This window comes from Manacus candei, unplaced genomic scaffold (assembly GCF_025592945.1).
Source record: "Manacus candei isolate 608988 ecotype Guabito, Panama unplaced genomic scaffold, ASM2559294v1 h1tg000071l, whole genome shotgun sequence".
Lineage (NCBI taxonomy): Eukaryota > Metazoa > Chordata > Aves > Passeriformes > Pipridae > Manacus > Manacus candei.
The window spans coordinates 10976824-10999836 of record NW_026138119.1 but is presented as its reverse complement, the minus strand read 5'-3'; the positions used below and the strand labels follow the sequence as shown (position 1 = coordinate 10999836).

Here is a 23013-nt window from a genome sequence, read left to right as displayed (position 1 = left end):
CTGCGACAATATTTTACTGAATATTTAACGCTTTGCTTAGTAATACCATCTTCTTGCCTAGAGATAAAGCTTAAGACTCTCTTTGACATGTGTTTTGTCATGTCTTTATTTTTCTGTCATCTCATTGGGGTTTTTTTGTGCTCCACAAAGGAGCTCCTGGCTGGGTTACTGCAGAGAAGGACCTTGAAGGTGCTTCACGGGACAGCAGTGCATTTCCTGCCTTCCCATGATCCTTCTAGGATGAAGGATCCTTGAGCCATGTCCTGTCTCCAAAGCTGGGCAATAGCAGATGCCAAGGGAATAGTACTAAAATGGAGTAGGTGTGAAGAGATACTTCCCTGACTCTCTCCCAGCCTCTAGAAATCTGCTTCACAGAGGATTTGAGACAGAGATGGAGACTGTGCTTGTAAAAGTGTTTGATGGAATTTTATTCCAACAATTTGTTCAATTGTTTCTTGAATTCACATGAGCTTTAGCATTCATACCACGCTGCATCAAAGCTTTCCATAACTCCTCCATGGTGTATGAAAAAGTATCTCCTTTTGATAGATCTAAAAAGATGTAGACCTTTCCACTGTTATTTTGAAGCTCCACAACTCTGGTATTAGAAGAGATTGTTCTCAATCTCTCCCATCTCCTGTTCTTTATTTCACTAATAATCAACTCTATACAGAGTGCAGATGGGAGCCTCAGTATCAAACCCAGCCCCTGAATTGTCTCAAGAGCTGGAAAGCAGCTGAGAACAAAGAAACAAAATATAGAATTATATGATGAGAATGAACAGGCTTCTATATTTGAGCCATTTTTCAGAGGAACAAAGTTTTGATCAGCAGATATTTCAGGAATGCTGAAAGATCAGGTTTTATGAATATAAGGCTCTGGGGAAGTTTCCTTTATTTTCTTTTGGCTGTTACATCGGATGTAAGACTCCAGCAATTTCTTTTGTTTTTATGTTTTCACAAAAAGAACTGGACACAAGCACACCAAATTAATCCACTTCTGTGATTAAGCAGAATTTGAACACGGATCATTCTGGAAAACTTTGGGAAGCACATGGATTTCCAGTATCCCAGGCACACAGCTCACCACAGTTATTGGTACCTCTGAAGGACTTTGAGAGATGACTGCTCAGTTCTGCTGGGCACTATAAGATAGTTCTTGCTCTCCTTTCCATGAATTTCAGCAGTAGTGAGACAATGGGATAAATCCTCAAATCATTAAGATAGTAGAATCATCAGGCACTAATTGTAGCATCTACTAATAAACTTCTCTAGTTCTTCTGCTCAAAGGCAGAAAAGAGTAAGGATTCAGTTAAATAAATCTGCTGAGGCCCTCAATGCCTTTTTATCAGTATTTTAACCTGTTGCCCAAAATGATGGAAAAGGAGTCCTCAGCGCTGGAGAAACAGAACAGTGTACATTCCTCTTCATTTAATGCTGCTGTTTCTCAAGGAGTTAATAAATTTAGATGAATAGAAGAGCTGCTAGTCTGCCACCAGCATGGATTGTCATTTAAATCCTTTCCAATTGTAAGAACAATGAGAGCATGTGCCTGGAAAGGACTTCAGGGAGTCCATATCCTTTTAACCTCCCACAGCTATTTGGTCAAGGGCTCTCCTGGGAACTGGGCGGGGGGGCGGCAGGTTGGCTGCACCCGCCACACCAGGGAGAAAGGCAGGAACGCTTCCAGAACTCACAGACAGGCCTTATTCCAAGAATGTGCTTAATCTTCAGCAACAGGGAGTTAAGAATGAGGACTGTGGTCTCCATTTTAGCCTGTATTAACCACGCACAGCAGCTTTCCAGTATTGCCTGTGCAACTGTCACTGAGCGAAAAAGGAAAGTCACACAAACCCTTTACACAATTTTCATGCCCCACTGATTCCAATATGCTCCTTAAGGTCCCAGCAAAGCACCTCACATCAATTTGCAAAATTTATTTTTGAAGTTTGAAGTTAAGAAATACCTGAAATGAAACACAGGTTTAGGGGCACTATTAGGTCAGCCTCAAATCTAGCTGATATTCCGCCTTAAAAAGTAAAGAGTTCACTAAAACATTGTGTTTTCCTTTCCTTTTGCTCTGTTCAATAGAACTGGGTATTTGAAAAATGCACCTTATTTCTATCCTGCATTTACTCCATATTCCAATCACTACATGAAGTAATGGAATGATTTAGAAGCTCTGGTGTTGCTGCACACTTACAGCTGTGGCTGCAGCTCCAGAAGACAGGATGCACTCAGGAACACTTGGGAAGACAGGCAACACTTCTCTTATCAGTCAGAGACCAATGGAAGAGGGACTCTATACCACTCTCATCTTTTTATGCTTCCCATTCCTTTATATTTTTTATATTCATGAATTCTCCATAATCCAAGACTGCATTTTATGAATGCTTATAAACGACACAAATATTTCCCAGTAATGTGAAGAATCTGGACAGGCTAACAGGAAGTAGAAGATATCCATCTTCCAGAGGATGAAATGGAGTTTCCATCTCCAGATGGTTCAGTGGCACTTGGATACCTGCCAGCTCCTTTTTGGCAATAAGAGGAGCAGAAAGAATAAAGGAAGCTTTAGGAGCACTAGTGTACATCTCCTTACTCCATTATCTTTGGCAAGGACGGGTCCAAAACTCTCAAGAAATGCCCTTTCAGATCTCAGTTCACTAACACAGAGCACTTCAGCCATCATTTCCACAACACAGGCATGGTCAGGTCTTGAACATCACTGACACATTCACTGGTGACCAGGGAAGGATGTTCCCTTTGGCTCAAAACCCACCCTGGACCCATTGAAACAGATCCAGGATATGCATCTACTGAACCATTTCAGCCAATGTTGGCTAAAAGACAATGCATGTTTGGTCAGCTGGAACAGACTGTCACCACCTCCTTACAGCCTCCTGCTGCACTGCACAGCCCCCCAGCCCTCCCACAGGGCAGCAGAGTCACCAGGGATCCCACCCAGCTCCCACTGTCCAGGGTTATCCAACTGCATCCCTGTGGAGTTTGGTGTTAGCACACATGGGAGATGGAAGGAAAAAATGAAGCATATTTTGCTTTGCACCCCATTCTGTCTGGGGGGTCCTGGCAAACCTCTACATACGTGGCAGAGTTGGACTTGTCCATGGTTAAACCACGGCAGCTCCGTGACAAGGGCTGTCACAACGATACAGGGCATGGAAACCAACACCACAACAGACAGGAAAAGGGGAAAGTGCTCTCAAAGATTTTGCTCTGAAAGCAATTTCCCACTGATTACTCAACAGCAACATTTGAATTGACTGGTTTTAGCCAGGCTCCTTTTCTGGCAGGGTATGTTACCTTGTTTTCTCCTCTAGTTCTCTCATAGCACTGTGAGATACCAGCTGCAGGTTCTGTATCACCTCGTGCAAGAGATCTGTATCTCCTACAGTTAGTCCTGTTGTCAAGGGACACACAGTTCTAGGAGACCATTCATTTTAGGATAAAACTCATGCTCTTTTAGACTCATGCCTAGACACTTCTCCTCGCTGACTGTACAGATCCTGAGGTGACCAGCTCTGCAGGGCACAGAGCCACAGTAGATGTCAACACTCACTCCCTCTCAGGGACTTCTCACCCCCCTTAATCCAAAAATATAGTGCCAGGTCGCACTCCAGAGAGTGGGAAGAGATGCAGGACTCAGGGCACCACTGAACTCACCAGGGAGACCCATAAGCACTGAAGTTCTCCTGGATGGGAACACCCAGGAGAGGGGTCATTCAAAACAGGACCCAAAAGAGATTAAAAAACGAACGAAAGACCACAGCACACACACGGCACAACAGCAGGAGGCTAATAATGAAATATGTGAATGTTGTCTGGGCACACAACTAGTTGATCCCAAGCTATTTTCCAGTCTAGAAAAGGCATAAATCATTACAGACCAGACTTACAGAACCCCAACAACAGCACTGTAATGTCCTTGTAATTTGAAATTGCTCATAATTTTAAAAAGCTTTATCTGGATGGATATTTCCTTGATGGAAATTGCAGACTAAATTACTTGAGAAAATTCCTTCATAAGCATTTCCTCCATTTCTGAAACACGTATGTTTTCCGCACCCAGATGTGGCTTTGCCGTTCTCATTAAAATCTCAGCAAATCGGGCCACGTTGAGAGCCCAGAAAAACCTTCATTTGCAAATGCTCAGTGAAGAACAGCTAGAAGGACAAACTTAAAATTCTTTAAGAGCCCTAAATTTCTCTTGCAGCCATGACTATTGCTGTCACAAGGTACTACTGACCAGGAGATTGCCTTCATCTCAGTTCTGCAGTGTATGCCAAAATGCCCAAATGCAGCATCAAATATTGACCATGGGATGACATTTGAAGGTCATTCCTGTCCTCAGCAGCTACCACAGAACACTGCTGCACTCATCATAAAACCTGAACACAGGTCAGGGTAGAGAATCTAAATCCTTGCTCCTTCTGCCACCCTGCTCTCTTTGGTGATTGAGCACCAGGTTCTCAGTCTCCAGCTGAGACCTCAGCCAAGGGGTGGCAGATCACATGTGACCCAACTCTCTCCCTCTGTTGCACAAAGCAGAACTGCACCAGCACCTCCTCTGCAGAGCCTGGCACACTAACGTGGCCAGTCTTCTCATCCCATTACTAATAAACCATGCTTTTAGTAATATTTCCTTTGAGGAGATGCTTCCAAGTAACCCAGATTCCCTTGCTCCTGAGCATCTCTGATTCTGTTGGGCACTCTGCAGCTACCCATGAAGGAAGTGCCAAAAATAATCTCCAAAACCAACTCAAATTCTCGTCCAAGTTCTTTCTCATTTTGATGACCATCTTCTGGTTTCACCTCTGAGTTCAACCTAAACAAAGTCACGTGTGCCCCTGACACACTGCCATCCAGCATCACCAAAACCCACAAGATCCTTCTGGAGCATCCCCTTGCCTCAATGTTACAACCCATAGAATTGTTAAGGTGGGAAAAGAACCTTTGAGCCTGTTCCAATGCTTGACAATCCTTCCCATGAAAAACTTTTTCCTAATACCCAGTGTAAATCTCCCCTGGCACAACTTGAGTTTCCCCTTGTCCTGTCACTTGTTACCTGGGAGAAGAGACTGACCCCCACCTGGCTCCACCCTCTTTGCAAGGAGTTGTAGAGAGCAGTAAGAGACAAGCAAAGCCTTGTCTCCATCCTGTTTTCAGCACTTCACACAGTCACGGTAAGGAGATGATGGCCAACTTTAGCCAGGAATGATCAGCCTTCTGGAGCATCTGAAGTTTCTTCCCACACTCTGCAGGATTCTAGAATTTCTTGTGGTACATAAAGGCCACAGACTTTGCCTCAATACTGGGCTCCTCTAACTTCATCCCACTGTTCCTGTTTCATTCAGTTCTACCAGTGATGGAAAAGCTGGGAACTAGAAAGCAGACAAAATTAGACCCACCCCAATTTTCATTCCCACATAAGCATGTTTTCACACAGAAGACAAGGAGCAAATATGCTCCATGTCAGAACTCCCATTAACTTCTTCCTGCAGTGATAAATGGTTCAATTCCACAGACAGAATCAAAACAGAAGGCAGAATTTTACCTGCTCCATGACAAAAGGTGGGGGCCATGGGCTGACTCAGGAGACAGAGCTGGCTACTCCTTCATGCCACTTACCCCTTCGCCAACACTTTTATCTATCTCAAGTTTACAAGTGACTAAATCAACAGATAGCACATGTCCTCAAACCTGACTGCTTCAGCTTCAAGTGTGAAATGAAAACCACCCATGAGCAGGCCATCTGTGCAAGGCAGCCTATAAGAAATGGAGCTGACACAGATGGGACATATCACACGCTCCCTCATGTCATATCAACACACCAGCTCTGCAAATCTGCCCTAAATAAACCAAAATTGACAACACATTCTGTCTGAGGCCAGCAGGGCTGTGTAAGCCTAGCATGTACTTGGCAGGGTCTGGATTGTTCTCTCCACTTTTAACAAGCAACTCACTCATAAATGGAAAACTTGCGAGCGTTCAAGTCTTGTGCTGCGTTCAAATGTCTGGAGGACTGTATTCAGTGAAGTCTCCTGAAGGGATCAACTAATTGGCCTTCAAATTCATAGACATGAAGTTGTAGGTTGCTTAAAAACTAGCAGGACACAACACAGCTTTACAATCCACAGTGGGGACAAACACTGGTCTGAAACATTTTCTAGTTCCATTAACTCTTCACCAACACATAAAAATAACACTTTAAAGATGTTTATTTTTACAAGTTACATTAGGTGAAGAATATAGCTGAACAATATGGCTGAACACATATGGAAATGCTTAAGCAGCAGCTCTATTTTCCATCCAAGAAGTCTACAGAGAAACACAATAAACTGAAGTTACACACATGACAACTCAATGTACTACACAAAAAAAAAAAAATACAAAAAAAGCGTGTTTTGAGAAAAAACAAACTTTGGGGGTTTTTTGTAGGAGAAGCATCTGATAGAGGAGGGAGTAGCTGGAACAGGCAAGCACAGAAATAGCAAAATACAATTCAAGGGAATAAGGCCCCAAAGACGAGCATTGCCAAGTCCGATCACACCTTGTCCTGGCCAGTGCCCAGCAGTCAGGGGCCAGTGCCCAGAACTGAGCAGCTCTATCCCCAACAGTTCCCTGACTCTACAACAACCTGCAGTTTAAGATTTCCAAATGCTAGGTCTCCTGTATAGGTAAGAAATAGACTTTGTTATCTTTCTTCCAAGAATGCATCCAACCATTTTCCTGAAAACTCTCAGCCCCAGAGCCTTGTTGCACCAGCTGCCACATTGTAATTTGCAGGCAAAGTAGTGTTTCCTTTTTACTGAACATCCTACGTCCTTTTGACATCCCTACTTTTTGTAAAGGGAAATGGGGAATGACTACTTATCTTCTATCCCACTCCTTTCTTCAGGCCCAGATGTTCTACATTTGCAAACGGTTCCAGAATCTGTTACTGGGGGAGGCAGTACCTGCTTCAGCCCATGTTACTGTGCATTTACTAATATAAAGTTTAACCTGCTGGTTTATTTTCCACTCACACAGGACCAAAAAGTGGGTACTTTTGCAGCCTTAGAGTTGACTATGCCAAAGTGCTTTGAATTCTCTTGGACTTTGTTATTTCTCCATCCATTGCCTCCCTCGGGTCACCGGTCTCCTAAGGCTCCCGTGTCACTCTCATGGTAACCACTTTCTGTTATAACAACCATCACTGTTACACATATTCTCACCCTTTAACCTGTCACTGGTTTACTAGAGAACATTCTCTTATCCCCAGGAAGATCAGCCCCTCTAAGATGCTGCAACAAAGGACCACGTCAGAGGCTGTTTGAAAATCTGAGGATACCACACACACCAGAACACCTGAACCCAGATGCTCGTCCTTGAAGACTCCTCAAGTGCAAGTCCTTTCACAAAAGACATGCAGACTCCTCCACACTCACATAAAATCATGTGCCAACTAATTCTAATCTATATTATTCTTTTGATGATGCTGCACAACACAAAGTCAGATTTCTGTCTGCTGCTCCCCAGGCTCCTGGAATTCTCTTGCAAGTAAGCCCCTTCAGATACTGGAAGGTTGCTAATCCCTCCTGGGCTCCAACGTCCTGGTCCCTGCAGGCAGGTATTGCTCCCTGCATTCTTAAATTCTTCAGTTAACAGTTGGGTTTGACATGGGTTCTGGTAAGGAAACCAGGAGGAGTGTAGATGCCTCAGAAATTCAGTGTTTCTTTCTGCTTCACCTTCTGCAAGTGATTTTTCACACCCTGGTATTTCAAGGGCTTTTGCAAACTTTTACACAAGCTTCTTAATCCCAGCATATTTGGAAAAGAAGTGTTTCTTTTTATACTTTCTGAAAGCTGTTCCTCTAAGATTTTTGCCTTTGACAGTGTTTGCTCTTTTCTGTCTTCCTGGCTTGGTCATGACTTCAGCTTTTGGAAGGATGCCCCTGCCTCTCCAGCCTTCCTTCCCTATTGCTTCACATCAGAACTCTGCTCTCTCAACACTGCCTTTGATAGAGTCGGGGCACCTCCTCTGCAGCACAGTGCCTTTAAATCCGCTTCAACTACCTACAAACCCCTGCCACTGCTCCTTTCAGTTTCTTTTTAACCTGCTGCCTCATTCTGATGTACTTGCCCTTTGGAAACCAAGGGATCTGGCTTCACTGAAGCTTTTGGCTTGGGTTCCTTCTGTGGGATCTGTAAATGCACTTGTGGTCACACTGACAGAGCAATTCCCAGGAGCAAGCCAAAAGTATCTTCCCCTCTCTGGATTCCTTCACCAGATGTTTCCCAAGGATGTCATTCTTGGACTGGGGTACCAGTTTTCTCCCACTGTGTTTCCTACATTAAAGCTCCATACCCAGCATTATTCTATACTTTTCCTATCTACAAGTCCCAAGAATTTCTAATCTGAAGGATTCTGTTACTAATACAGTTATTTTCCTGATATGATGTTCAGCTTTACCACACCACACTACTCCCCTGTGGGTATGAACCACTCTCTCATTTTTACGTAACCTTTAACTCAGTACCCGGGTTTCCCAATTGAAGTTTACTTTCCACCAACTTTCTTACAGCCCTATTCAAGTCTCACAAACTCCCCAGGTCATCTACCTTAAGATTTCATAGTCTGTCTAGAAACAGACACGATTGGTCCAATTTGCTTCCTTTTTTCATGTTCTGTCAGTGCCAATAAAAGGGGAAAACCTGTGTGTTGTACAATGAAAATTCTCAATGACAAAGTGAACACGGTGGGTTTAAGTCTCAGAGACAGACCAAAACATCTCTGTTATCTAATAAATTCTTGCATTGAACATTTCAGTGTCTCCTGGATTTCTACAGTTTTTCTGCTATTATTTGCCAAAAATAGAAGAAGAACCAGCAAGAGTATTTTCCACTAGTCACTAGAGATGGGAGTCTAAACCTCTACTAATTAAGCCAGCAACCCCCATGGGAGGAGGGAAATCTTCTAGTGTCTTGATTTTGGGGTTAAACAATGTACTCTGAACTTTTTCCATATTTATTATAATTTCAATGTGCACAAGAACAGGCCTGACTGTCAGTGCTTCTTAAGTCTCTTAAAAGGAAAAGAAACCAAGAAGATCCAATTTATCCTACAGAGCTGGATGGAAAACTCAGGGGGCAAAAACCCAGAGAAATCATTAGAGAGAGGCTGCATCTGTTGGACTGAACAACTTATTTGGATACTGAGAAAGAGAGGAGCCAATGTAGTTACAAATTGCTGTTGCATTTTGTTTCCTATCACCCAAAATCTGCCATTGAAAAGCAGGTATTTCAGCTTATTCCTTGGTTTATCATGTTGAGTTTTCTCTGTTTGTTCTACAGAAAATGTGAAAGTTAATTATGCTTCAAGAAAGGTAATTCATATTTAGCTATTATTCATCGTGTAAGTACAGAATAATTGCATTGCTCCTGTTATGTTCGCATTAATACATGCATAAACATCCAGAAAGATGAATCCATAGGACAGATACAGTTCTGCTCATACCAAGAAATTGAAAATAATTGCTCTCTTTGGAAGTTCAGAATCAAATACAGCACCGAACCAAACATTTTCTTTAGAACCTCAAAGAAAACCAAGAAATGACAGGACTTTGCAAGTGGTTTATTTTCATTGCTCACTGAAAAATAACTATGACAGTTTTTTAACCCTCACTCAGCTCTTCCTGTTGGTATTGATGCTGATCATGTTTGACACCTCGAACTAGCATGTCACTAAGAAAATAAGCTATAGCTGAAAGCTTCTCATTAAGTACAATTTTGCTTTTCAAACACCTGTTATCTGAATAACACTGTCTTTTACTGAAGTGTGAAATGAGCAAGGGAAAGAAATTGCTGAGGAATTGAATGCTGGCCAGAATGGTACCGCCCACATTTTTAGGTCAAAGGCTAAAGCCTCACAGAAGGAAAGACAAAGTTACTGGAGAGAGAATAAAAAGCATCAGCCCTAATATTGCACACACTGATTTAACATGTCAGATGACTGTAGAGAGAGGTATGAAATGGCATTCAGACATCAATCAGTATTTCAGTGCTCCTTCAGCTGAGCTCCATTTCTCAGCCTCTGTTCCTGAAGCTGCTGAGGCAAAGACCCCATTATCAAACTGTATTTTTAAATTGTTGTGAGTCAGAACTACTACCTGCTCCTCTAAATCACCACCAGAGAAGCCACAGAACCTGCCAGGCAGTTGTTCAGCATTGACTCAGCACCAGGAGGAAAACTCTGGGCCTGCAGTTACATATTTTTCAGGGTTTGAGAGTACAATATGCAGCCATGAGAACACAGAAAGGCAGGATCCCAGCAACCCAGACCCACCACTTTCTGTGGCCTCTGTTCCTCAGAGGAGTAACAGTAATTCCACAGACTTTCCATCACAGCTCTGAGCCGGGGCTGCAGGGACAGGGCAGGACCCACCCCACACACTCCCGACAGAGCTGTCCTGCTCAGGAGGGAGCTGCATGTTTGGGCTCACACTGTCCCTCAGCAGGGATCATCAGACCTACCAGGAGCATAACAAATACCCCAAGGCAGCAAATGAACATCAAAATAGAGCAACATCCAAGACACCGTGAGAACAGGTTTGAGGGGGAGGGGAAAGGGTTTACATCATCTTCCAGAGCAAGCTGAAGGAATTCCCAATGCCTGGGACAATATGGCCCAAGGGAGATGGTAACGGGAGAGACATAAATTCTTTCACCTCTGAGTTGAAATCCAAGTCAGGCTGGTAGTAGCCAAGAACCATTAGCTGAACATCTGCGAGCTGTTTGGCAGCCCATGTGAAGTGAGTTATATTCCTCCGTGTCCGCAGCCCAGTCCCACTAATTGGCACCACGTTGGCAATCCAAACACAGGGGTTAAGGTCTGAGCACACAGCAGGCACCAACTACGAGATTAGGCAGCTTCAGTTTTGAGGACATATGTGATAAATTAAGCATTTGGTATATGTAACTCTATTTAATTGCCCCGCCATCCTTTCCCGCCCTCAGAATAAAACCATAAATCCAAGCAAGCCAGCACACTGTCAGCATTCCCTTGTCCAGCACACAGTTCCTGAAGCAGTAAGACACATTATTAAGTCCATTACTAGTCAAAGCAACTGCTTACATTTTAAGTTTATGCTGTACAGTATTTTGCTTAAGTATGAGCTAAAGTGTTTGGTTAATAGGTACCAATATGCATAAAAACAGTATCTTCCTCTTAACTCCAGTTTTTAACTCAAAAATGCAACACTCCCCCAAAAGGCAGTAATGATATGGTCTTATAAACCCCAAATAACTAGGCTCTTTTCTCTTTGTGTTTCCTTCTTCTGCAGCTTCCCAACAAAGAGTACACAGGACCAAAGCTGACCCAGGAACAAGACCCATTAACTTTTAGAGAATTATCCTTTGTGTTGCCTCATGGTAAAATGTTTCTGTCTGAGGACAAAAAAAAAAGTTGTTAGCTCTCAATATATATCAATAAAGGAAATTTGATTTTTCATATCATCTGAATATGGCAGAATAAAAAAAGTCTAAACTATGAAGGAAGGAAACTTATGTCACAGTTTAGAAACTGTTTACACATCATTTCAGTTTAAAGAACTGCTTATGATGGGAACATGATGAAAGCTGTTGAGCACAAGGGGAGATAGAAATGAAGCCAAAAGAAGCATCTTTGCCATAAGTCTACCAGAAAACAGAATCACAGAGTCAGTTAGTTTGGGAGGTACCACTGGAGGTTTCCAACCCAATCAGCTGCTCAAAGAATGGCCAACTTCAAAGTGGGATGAGGTTGCCCGAGGATATTTTAGATGAAAGAGCAACATAGTGCAGTGCCCTACAAAATCCACCTATAAAGAAATTGTTCCTGCAAGCCAAATCCCCCCTTCATTTACCACTGCTCTGGAAATGATTCAGTTCCAAGCTGTTTTGAGAAGCAATATGGCCAGCTGCCACCAAGAACAGTGAGACTGAAAAGGAAACAAACCTAATCTAAGTATGCATTAGGACCAGGGTTTGGAGAACTTCAACTGGTAGAATTCAAACCTGAGCACAAGAGACTGCCTGGGAGAGCTTGGAAAGTCCAATCCTCCCAAGATCCATGTTTTATCTCCCATTGGAAAGGTATGCTCAGCCCGTGAGAAAAAGGCAGCACTGACATGAGGCCAGTCTGCATGAAAACAAACCCAACCCACAGCACGTCTGCATTCCACAGCTGTGCTCAAAGGGCTGCGTTCTTCCTCCTTGTGCAAGGAACATTTGCAGAGTTATCATCCAGGGGGGTTGATGCCTCCACATGAACAGCCTGCACACACTGGCAGCACTGCCTGGCCTGCCCTCTGCCAGCCCTGCCTTGCCTCGCCTGGCCACTGACAAAGCCAGGCCAGTTTGACTTCTGCAAAAAGGTGCTGCCAGTTCCCAGGGCCTGCACACACCATTGAGGATTCTTGTCTCCTTTTTGTCTTTTTTTTTTCCCCCTTCTGCTCTGCCCTTGTGAGATCCCACCTGCAGTGCTGTGTCCAGCTTTGAGAGCCCCAGCATAGGAAAGATGTGGAGCTGTTGGAGCGAGTCCAGAGGCCACAGAGATACTCCAAGGGCTGGAGCCCCTCTGCTCTGGAGCCAGGCTGGGAGAGCTGGGGGGGTTCACCTGGAGAAGAGAAGGCTCCAGGGAGATCTGAGAGCCCCTTCCAGGGCCTAAAGGGGCTTGTAAAAGGAGGGAGAGGGACTTTTTATACAAGCAGAGATGGACGAGGGAATGGCTTCCCACTGACAGAGGACAGGGTTAAATGAGATACTGGGAAGAACTCATTTCTTGTGAGGGGGGTGAGACACTGGCACAGGTTGCCCAGAGAAGCTGTGGCTGCCCCATCCCTGGAAGTGTTCAAGACCAGTTTGGAGCAATTTGGTCTGGTAGAAGGTGTCCCTGCCCATGGCAGGGGGTGGGACAGGATGAACTTTAAGGTCCCTTCCAACTCAAGCCAGTCTGGGATTCTGTGATTCAAGAGCTTGGTGGATCAAGGGATAGAGGAAGACCCCTCCTTCCCCAGAGCTCCAATATCCCTGCCAGGCTATCCCTGCACCTGCCTCAGGCAGCAAGGACACAACCTTCTTTTTCCCACCACTATTTAAGCCTTTAAGGTGAATCTTTTCTTACTCTCTTCTGTAACTTTGAGAAGTAGAATAGGATCATGCCCATTTTTTAAATGCCAGACAAATTCCTGCTGCTTGAAGACAGGTTATTAGCAGCTTCTTTTAATATCACACCACTGAAAATAATTATATTGACACTTGAGGTGGGAACTGCTGTGCTGACATCTGAAAGAGAATTACAGGAGGCTGTGATGAGTGGCCAGGAGTCCAGCACAAGCTGCAAGAAACCAGGCTGGCACCAAAGACATCAACAGGGCAACTGTTCTGCCCTTGGCTGCATTCAGCCCCCTGAGCTGCCCGTTCAGGAGGTGCTGAGGTAACTCTTGAGCACTAATTCTTGATGCTGCAGGAGTCAGTGGGGTCATAAGGGCCAAGAAAAGGTTATAATCCAATGATGTAGTGAGTTGCTTTATTGAGCAGCTCTCACATGCGCTTCTGAACCCTCATGCAGGTATCAAGTAAGCATTTATACTCAAAATAAATGTTTTCTCACAAAACCAAGTATAGAAATAATACCAAACTCATGAGTTTCCTGAGAGTAATTCCTCTCCATTTAGAAAACAGGAGGGGTCCAAGAAAGAACTCCTTCTCTGCAGGGGAGGAAGGCAGGAAGGAAGGAAATGTGAATTACATACACCTCTGGATAAGTTCTCCTTAAAAAAACAAAAAAGGAAGGAAATTAGAGTTAACTAAAAAGAGCACGTTTAGCATCACTGCACAAGCTGGGGGAAAAAACCTCGGAAATCCTGGCTAAAGAAAATGCTGCCTCCTCTTTTCACTGCTGGGCTTCCACAGTCCCTGCCCAGGGAGAAGGGAGAGGGCCATTTTTCACCCTTTTATAAGCAGCATCACTTTGAAGTTACTTACAAATCAGAGTCACCAGTTGATGGTCTCCTCTCCCTATGTCATCCCATGTTTCTTTGTAATAGGGCTGTAAAAAACATGTGTTTTCACTTTTTTTTAATATTATTATTAAAAAAGGATAACTCATAACTGAGCAGAGACAAAGGCTCTGTTGATACAACAACATGTGGATTAAATCTGAAAGGAGAAAGAAGGCTGTTCTAGTAAACTGACAATCCTGCTCAGAGGGCTTATATCTAAATTAGTGTAATAAATCACAAGGAAAGATTTCTCTTTGGCTGAAATCACCATTTATTTAGGCATGGCAAAAGAGCATTTTAAAATCACTCTGGACACTGTACACCAAAGACTTTCTTTGGTTTTGTTCTTTTGGTTTTGTTTTCTTTTGTGTTTTAAGCATATCCCCAAAGTTTTGCCTTTGCTCTACATAAAAATATATACTTTCTGATGCTTAAACCTATGACAAGTCAGCCAGATAGCACCACTGGGCTCTTAGCTAAACTGCTCCTACTGAAACAAGAGAAAAAAAAGGAAGGAAAAAATGGTGCTTGTTCCATTACATCATCACATCAGGCAGAAGACTGCCCTCAATTTAAGCTTTCCCCATTATGCTCCTCTCCTGTGTTTTTATAAACACAGTTGTACTTCTTCCCTTAACCTCTGTTAGCAGTGGATTTTTCACTGCTTTTTTTAAGCAGGAAACATTCTGCAGCTCTTGCTGCCTACTGCCATCACACAGCAATTTGTGCCAGCACAAGAACCTGCCCTGTGAGAATGTCAGTCTGAGGGTAAGTGAACAGCAAGAATGGGCTCAAGAAAGCTCAGTCACATCACCAGCCTCAAAACAACTGCCCAGAACCAGCACTGGGCCCCCAGATCCCCACAGACACTGTGCTGCTGAGGGGGAAAATCAGCACTGGGCAGAAACCTTTTAAGTGCAACACTGATTGTAACCAGAGATGGGACCAAGAACTGCAACCAGCTTCCTTAATAAAGATTAGATTGTACCTGGGGCTGATTTCAGAGCTAAAGCAGAGATGACACCAGCACATCACTTATTACACCCTTCAGTACACTGTGCTGGGGAGATGGCGTTGGCTACCCCAGGCAAACTCGTCACCACAGAACACCAGCTGCTCTTCAAACAATGACAAAGACCGAAACATCATCAAATGAAACTTTCAGTTCCACAGAAACGTTCTGTGAGAAAATATTTCTAGAAGATGTTACTCAAAACTGAAGGAAAGTGTTTTATGCAAGCAGGCTGGAGCTCCTCTTAAGTATGTTCTGTAATGTCACTAGCTCCTGGATTTCCAGCCTTTTTTAGACCCAGACTGTGGTAAAACATGAGAGGGATCTGAATATGGGATGGAGAACAACACCAAGGAGGTGAAGACTTTGGCTGAAGCTTCTGTCATTCACAGTGTGAATCCCAGTGTCATTAACTTAAATCACAAGAGTACAAGAAACACTCTTGAAAACCATGAAAAATACAATCCCCAGTTCCACAGACGAAATGCTTTAAGCTCAGTAACTGTTTTTTCTCTGCCAGAGGAGTCCCTGTATATTCCATTCCACCTTAAAATCCACTTGCCAGGCAGACAAATAAAAGGTTCCTCAGAATCTCCAGATGATGCAGTCACTGGGAAGCCATCCCAGCCTGCCTTGTTTGCTGCCGTATTCCCAACTCCCTGAAACAATCCAGGGGCCACACAACAGCCCCGGGTCAGGTCTGGGCTGCTCCCTCTCCCTGGCCCACACCCTTTGCCCAGAAAAGCTGTTGCCACCCTCCCAGGAGAGCGGTGGGAGCTGGGAATCACACAAGTGCCTGCATTTATCCCAAGGGCTGGTTTGCCAGGATACCTCCCCCAGATGTGACTGTAAGGGCTGTTCCCCCTGTGCCATCAGGTGCCTCCCAGGCTGCAGGAGCGTCTCCACAGCGCTGCTTCCCACACACCTGCAGCCACCCACATGGCCCCACTCAGCTCAGCTGCTGCTGTCTCCTCCTGCCTCTCCAGCTGGGACAGACACTGGAGAACCTCGGAGCGGGAACATCTCAGCTTTCCTTCTACTGCAGGCAACCCCTCTTTGCCAAAAAGCTAAGGAGCTGTTCTAGTGGGACAGAAAGGGAAGGTGCAAGAGGAGATTAAAAACTAGGAAAGGAAAAAGATGGCCTGACCAGTACTTTTTCTTATTATTCTGCTTTGATTGTGGAGAACGGAGTCTCGTGGCCAACAGAGTTCGTGGAAGCCCTACAGAGTGATTCAGAAATCCAAGTAAAGTGCTGTCTCCTGGCTGGAGCACAGAACCTCCTATTATCAGTGTTTATTGTCCTTACCCCATGGATAACAAAGCTGCATCTCGGAGTAAAGCTCCCTGGCAAGGCAGATGTGCCAGTCCCAGCTGGAAGGAATCCTTCCCAGGAAGGAGCTGGTCAGTCAGCCGGCCCTGGCTGGCCCTGCCACATCATGGTCCCTCGTTGTGCCTCCTCTCCCACCTTAGAGAGCCACACGAGCACCCCAAGGAGCGGTGACGCAGAACCCAGCTCATACCTGAACTGCTCTCACAGAGGGGGAATTCAGAGGCTGAATAAAGCCATACCTTAAAGCTGAGGTTTATGCTCTGTAGGGATGGCTCCAGCCTAGGAAACATGCCCTGGGTTTTGCCAAGCCTCCCCAGTGTGGCTATGAGTCAGTGCTAATTGCTCAGAAATTGTTTCGGGTCCCACCAGTTTGGTTTGGTTTTGCGAAAGCAAAACAAGGTATGTTTGGACAAAGGTAAGATTGTGTTTATGTTTACAGACAATCTGACTCCTGCATATGAAAAATGCTTCTGCTTGGACAAAAAACTAAAAACATCAAGAAATCAAAAGTAATGCAAATGATCTGGCTCTATAATCTTGCCAGAACAGAAGCACCACCAAAGCAGTTGAGCAATAATCGTGGTCTTAAATTTGACTTCTCTGACTCCTGCTTTGTTCAATATTTTAATTATATTTTAAAAAAATTCTAAAACACTTCAGATTTCAAAGCACATTTATAAACTCGATTAATTATTCCAACTTAAAAATCATTATCCTCTTTTTTCAGAAGGAAAGTGAAAGGAGACATGACAAGCTGTTTGTCAAAGGCACAGACGGAACTGATATAAGGGCTGGTATTAAAACCCAAGAGTTTCTGAAGCAACTTATTTTTTATAACAGACTGACTTTTTTGAACTTGATAGCAACCCAAAGAAATTCCAAAATGGATATACATTTAAGATCAGGGCAGTTTATGGGTAAAGGCGACAAGAAAAGCAAGTTACTCTAATTAATTCACCTTTGGAAAACTACAGTGAATTCTCTAATAGATTGTTGCCAGGTTCCACACAGAGCACAAGCATGAAATCAGCCCACAGCACAGGTAATCTTGCCTTGGATCATTAGTACCCAGGGCAATCCAGCTCGGGCTTCTCTCACTGCTCTGGGGGGTAAAGAACATTTGCATCAGGATTTTTCCCCAGAGAGCTGGTTTGGGAATGTGGCTGCTCAGCCTCCCCGTGGGTGAGGCCAGAGTGCCCTCTAACGAGGCTGTGGCTGCATTTCACACACACAGGACAGCAGAAAAACCCAAAATGAGCCTTTCCAGAAATTTCTCGTTAAACACCAAGCTTTGTTTCCATTTGAAAAGGGAAAAGCAGATGATACACAGTAACTGGAGACTGCTCCTGCACAGACATGTCATAGCGCCCTGTATTATGTAAATCATCACCAAGGAATACCAGTACTAAAGATAGGAAAATTCACAGTTCTCCCATTCCATGAGAAGAAATGACACTGAATCAGACAACAGTTAACCCACTACAACTTTTTAAATTAAACTGAGCTCTACACAATCTGCTTTATCTGTAAGGAACTTCTGGGTAACTTTTCAGCATAGAATGTATTTAAATCAATCTTTACAAAAATAAGTGAATATCACGAATGAAGTTCACAAATCAAAATGGAATCCTCACAAATCTATTCCCTAATACACCACTGTACCATAAAATATTGATTATTTGGAGGATGTCTGCACCTAAGAGTGGTCACACAAGCTACAGTGATGAAACAGGACTAGTTATGTTTGTATGACAGGCACTTGGTTTATTGTCCACTCCTTGGTTTATAGTCCAGTTCCCTTTCACCCATCTATGTGAACCATCGTGCAAACCAAGGAAGTTCATAATACTTTGAGAAACAAACTCCACATTGATCCTCGGAATAGGCATTCATTTTAATAATCTCAACATCACACTGTCAGAATAGGACCATTCCTTCCCCCTAAAGATCTACCCATTGATATGTCATGAGAGCACAGCAGCTCAGTGTGGGTTCAGAACAGCCAGAGCAGTCTGTGCCGCTCCTGCCCCCTCCCTCCTGCTCTGTCCTGCACCAAGGACACTCTCAGCTGTCCCCAGCACCCAAGCTGGGAGCACAGGGTGAAAACGATCCTTTCCCAAGCTCCTGCAAGACAGACTGGAAAGGGGCAGGAGTTCCTGAAGCTGTGCTGCCCCAATCCCACCAGATGTGGGGTGTGCCCCCAGACCAGCAAACTCTCCCCAAAGGACGGTGAAGGCGTTAACTGCTGAGGGATGCCTGGGGGGTCCCACTGCCACCACGGAGCTGCAGGGAAGCAAAGAGGCCTCTGAGCACATTGTTTGTGCACCTGACCACACAACCCCTCAGCCCCATGGCCCCAACCAGCACCTGGGTCAGTGCAAACTTGAGAAGGCAGACTGGTAGGCAGCAAATGCTTCCTTGAACCTGTCTTACACACTTGAAAACTTTTTACATCTTGCTAAACATCTTTACAGTAAAGTTAAGATCATGAGGTGCTTTGAAGGGAGATCCCAGAGCAGTCTACAACTCTCTGCTCTCTGTGACCAGGGACAGGACCCAAAGGAACGGTTGGAGCTGTGTCAGGGCAGGCTCAGGTTGGATCTCAGGAAAAGGTTCCTCCCCCAGAGGGTGGTTGGCACTGACCAGGCTCCCCAGGGCAGTGGGCACAGCCCCAAGGCTGCCAGAGCTCCAGGAGGGTTTGGACAACACTATGAGGGACAGGGTGGGATTGCTGGGGTGTCTGTGCAGGGCCAGGAGTTGGACTGGATGGTCTGTGTGGGTCTCTTCCAACTCAAGTTGTTCTGTGATTTTATGTGGGTAAGAGTCACTAAAGACTAGGCAGAACACTGTGCTGATGTGATGAACCATTCACAGAACCAGTTGTCCTGAGCCACACAGGTTCTCCACCTCTACAAACACAGCCCCACTAGGACACCTCCCCTCCCTCCATCCACTGACCCAGTGGCCACCACTGCTCACAAAGAGCCCCAGACAGTGACACTCTTGGCTGACAAAACCTGCCCTGCCCCGGCTGACACAGAAGCTTTGGCCTGTCCAGCACAGCTGCACTGCCCTCCTCAAACACCCAAACCCATCTCCCTTAAGTTTGTAACAGTGAGAGATTTTAGTTCCCAAGGAGTATTTTCCAAAAATGTACAGGCAATTGTATAACCCAAGAAAAGCCACGTGGAGCAGTTTGGTATAGCCAGGATTTCCCAGCAGGGCAGATCCCCTCCTGTGCTCACGTGTTCAAACACTCCTCACAGCACTGCCACGTTCCAGCCAACTCTTTTCCTGACACAACAGCTTATTCCTTGAGGAGGTTCAGGCAGAGTTTAACATTACAAAGATTAGCAGTGGACAGACAGTGTCCTGGTCATTTTGAAAATGAGACTTTTCCTCCATGAACATGTAACCCAAACAAGGCTCAATGAATTCCTGTGAAAATCAAAAATTACCAGAAAGTGTCTTTTGAACCATAGAACAGGAAGTTTCAGCACAGATTAAAAAGTGCAGAAAAATGCAAGAGCAAACTAACCTCTGAAATTAGTAACTGAAGTGCAGTTATGTGCAGAGCTTTAAGGGTGAGCCCTTGCAAGATATTCTGCTTTTGAAGGCAAGATGAGCAACGGCCAAGAATAAATCACATTGTGTGGGTACCAATAGCCATGGAATGAGGAAAAAAAAGTTTTATATTAATCAAAGGAGTCTAAAATGACAGCAGCCACATGTTTAGACCTAACAAGAAGTGTGACTGTATCCTTGGCAGAGCTGGAGATGTAATAAAGAGGAAATTATTGAAATGTATGAAATCCATGTAGAGCCCGAGTCTCTCCTGTTCTCACAGACAGACTTGGAGGGACTGAAGCACTGGGCAGACAATCTGACTGCTCCACTAAGACAGAAAAAACAGGCTTTGATGCACTTTTTATGTCAGTACCACCAGGAGTAAGGGCAGGTAAGGCTGCAGGAACAGCAGCTCCTGACCAGGACACCAACACCAACCACTCCTGATAGGGCAGTTTAAAACTGGTTCCAGTGCTGTTACTGTTCAAATGTTTACACAATATAAATCAGAACTTTATTCCTTTGCTTAATTCTTCCATTATTTATATATACTTTTTCTTCATTGGCAACTTCCTTCTTCAAGATCCACAATGTGGTAAGTACAGGGAATACACAACCTTGTCCAGTGGGATATTGGTCAGTGAAGGAACAGGACTCTCAGCTTTTACAGGTGATCAGACAGAAGTTGAAGAATTTTTAACTGTTCCTGGTCTGATCAGATTCCAAAACACTTCATCTTTCTTTAGCTTCATCAGGCCACCTACTCCTTGGAGAAGACACTGCAAGGAGGATTATTCTGTAAAAATTAGCAACACGAGTTTTTTCTGCTATAGAAATGTCTTTGGCAGTAGCAATTGCCTCAGCCCTCAAACAGGCCTATCCCTCCTTAGAGCCAGCACCACGGGCTGTGCCCAGAGCAACAGCCCAAGTGAGTGGCAACGCTGAGACTAAATAAGCTGTAAATGACAGAAGCAGGGCAGTCCACCAAGCATTCTTTGCCCTGAATCACCCAGCAGGCAGTGAGAAGAGCTGGAAAAGGACTCCCTACTCCTGAGCTAAAACACCTGGACAAGACTCTCACCTTCCAGGCCCAAGTTAAGCCATTTGGTCACAGTGCAACTAAACCTCCACATGGATTCCAAAAGAATGAAGACTTTTATCCTCCAGGAAAACAGCCTTCCAGAGTTCTGACATCCCACATATACAGACTCCCCTCTTTCATTTTTCTGCAAGATTTTTTCAGATTTTTATCACTGACATCTACCATAGTTCCTCCAACACTCTATCAACTGATTACACATTCATTCAATTAAGAGGTGAAAATGTGGACCAGCAGGATGTTCAGCCCCCAGCACATGCCCTGTTTCTGTTCATGTATTTCTGTTCCTCACACACTGCTCAGTTCCTCTGTGGCCAGCCAGTGTCCCTGGTTACCAAGGGAGCTGTTAAGGAGGCTGCCAGAGCACCATGAATCCTCAGAGAGCTACAAAAAAAATTTTACCTAGAGGCATATTATACATACAAACCCAGTAATTAGCTTTTCAATCAAATTATTAAAACTTGGTTCAGGAGGACACCCTCAATTCCAACAAAATGTCTCTGTCATTAGCCCAGAGGTGGCTGTGCCCCTTCATTCCCTCTCATCCCAGGCTATATCACACATCAGCAAGTTATTTAGTGCATGTTTGGATAAATTATTTATTCATAGGAGCAACTACTTTGGTTGTCTGAGCGCACAGGTTGTCTGTCTGACCCTCTGTGAACTGGGATCTCCCTGTGCATGAGGACCCCAGCTGTCCCACCACGGGGCTGAGAACTCACAACACAGGGCCCACTCCCTGCTGGCCCTCACCTCTCTCCAGGCTGCCTTTGGAGAACAACAGGAATTACCCTTGTTCCAGCTCTGCCAATTCGTGTTTGCCATGGAAAGGAGCAATTTGTAGTGTTCAGTTGAGCCCCGACCCTTTGCATGTGCCCCAGGCACTGATCTGATGTGGTTTCAGATGAGCAGCATGTTCAACACCACAAAGAAAGATGAGAAGTTTCATGCAACTGCTGAACTGTCACCACCCCAAAACTGTGCAGGGGAGTGTCAGGATTTCTCCCAGAGAGCACTTCTGCCTTAAAAACTCCAGACAGAGCTTTTCTGAAGGAGCATTTACATTCCAGAAGATGCATTTTGCTGGCTCTGCTCCACATGTTAAAATTTGATTATTCCTGCTCTATTGCTTGCAGATACCATGAGAAAAACCACGATATCAGAAGTCCTGGCTATCAGTGATGGCTGTGCCAAAAGGCTGCCCCCAGCCACGGGCAGGTGCCTGTTTCCATGTAAAACCAGGGAGGCAGCAAGCCCTCAGAGAGCACCAAAGTGCACAGTGCTGTGTAACAGGCAGTTTCACTGCCCATGGGAGCACAGGGAGATTTATTGATTTATTTTAACCAAAAAGTAATAATTTCAGAGTGAGTCAGTGGATCCTCTACCTGACTCTGTCATTCAACACCTTTTATAAATCCTCCTGCCCTCAAAGCACCCTTGTCCTACTGAAGTACATGGAGCCTGATCCAGCTGGAGATGTCCTTGCTCACTGCAGAGGGTTAGAACAGATGGACTTTAAAGGTCCTTCCCACTCAAACCATTCCAAGTTTGAGACAAACTCCAAAAATCCCTTTACAAGAACCTGATGAGGTAAACAATAACAGCAGAATGTCCCATCAGGAAAACTCTGCTTTTGCTAAGCATGAAACACTTGTATGTGACTTAAAAAGCAGCCATTGCTGGGAATCCCTTCCTGATCTCCCACCTGGATCAACTGCAAACACATGGGGAAAAGAGAATAAATGTGGGAGGGGATTCCCTGCACTGGGGTAGCACAGCTCTCTGCTGTGCCCAACCTCTGATTTAAACAGTGGAGAAGAAACGCTCCTTAATCTCACTTTCCTCTGGAAGAACAGCCTGTGGAATTCCCCCCTGAAGAGCTTCATCCAAAAGCCTGAGATTGCTTAAACCTGTCTTTAGACCACCAGCCCTTCAGCAACATCAAAAATACCCCCTGCTATTCCT

General features: G+C 44.6%; 1 protein-coding gene across 4 annotated transcripts in view; it reads right to left on the bottom strand.

Annotated features, from left to right (window-relative positions):
- The window catches only part of EXD3 (exonuclease 3'-5' domain containing 3), a 297052-nt gene that overhangs the window by 271983 nt on the left and 2056 nt on the right, over positions 1–23013 (bottom strand). The window contains exon 2 of one of the 4 annotated variants that reach the window (XM_051807940.1): positions 18602–18665. The exons of the other annotated variants lie outside the window; for them this stretch is intronic. The gene's annotated coding sequence lies outside the window, so the exon portion shown is untranslated. The remainder of the gene's footprint in view (positions 1–18601; positions 18666–23013) is intronic. 4 annotated transcript variants of the gene reach the window in all.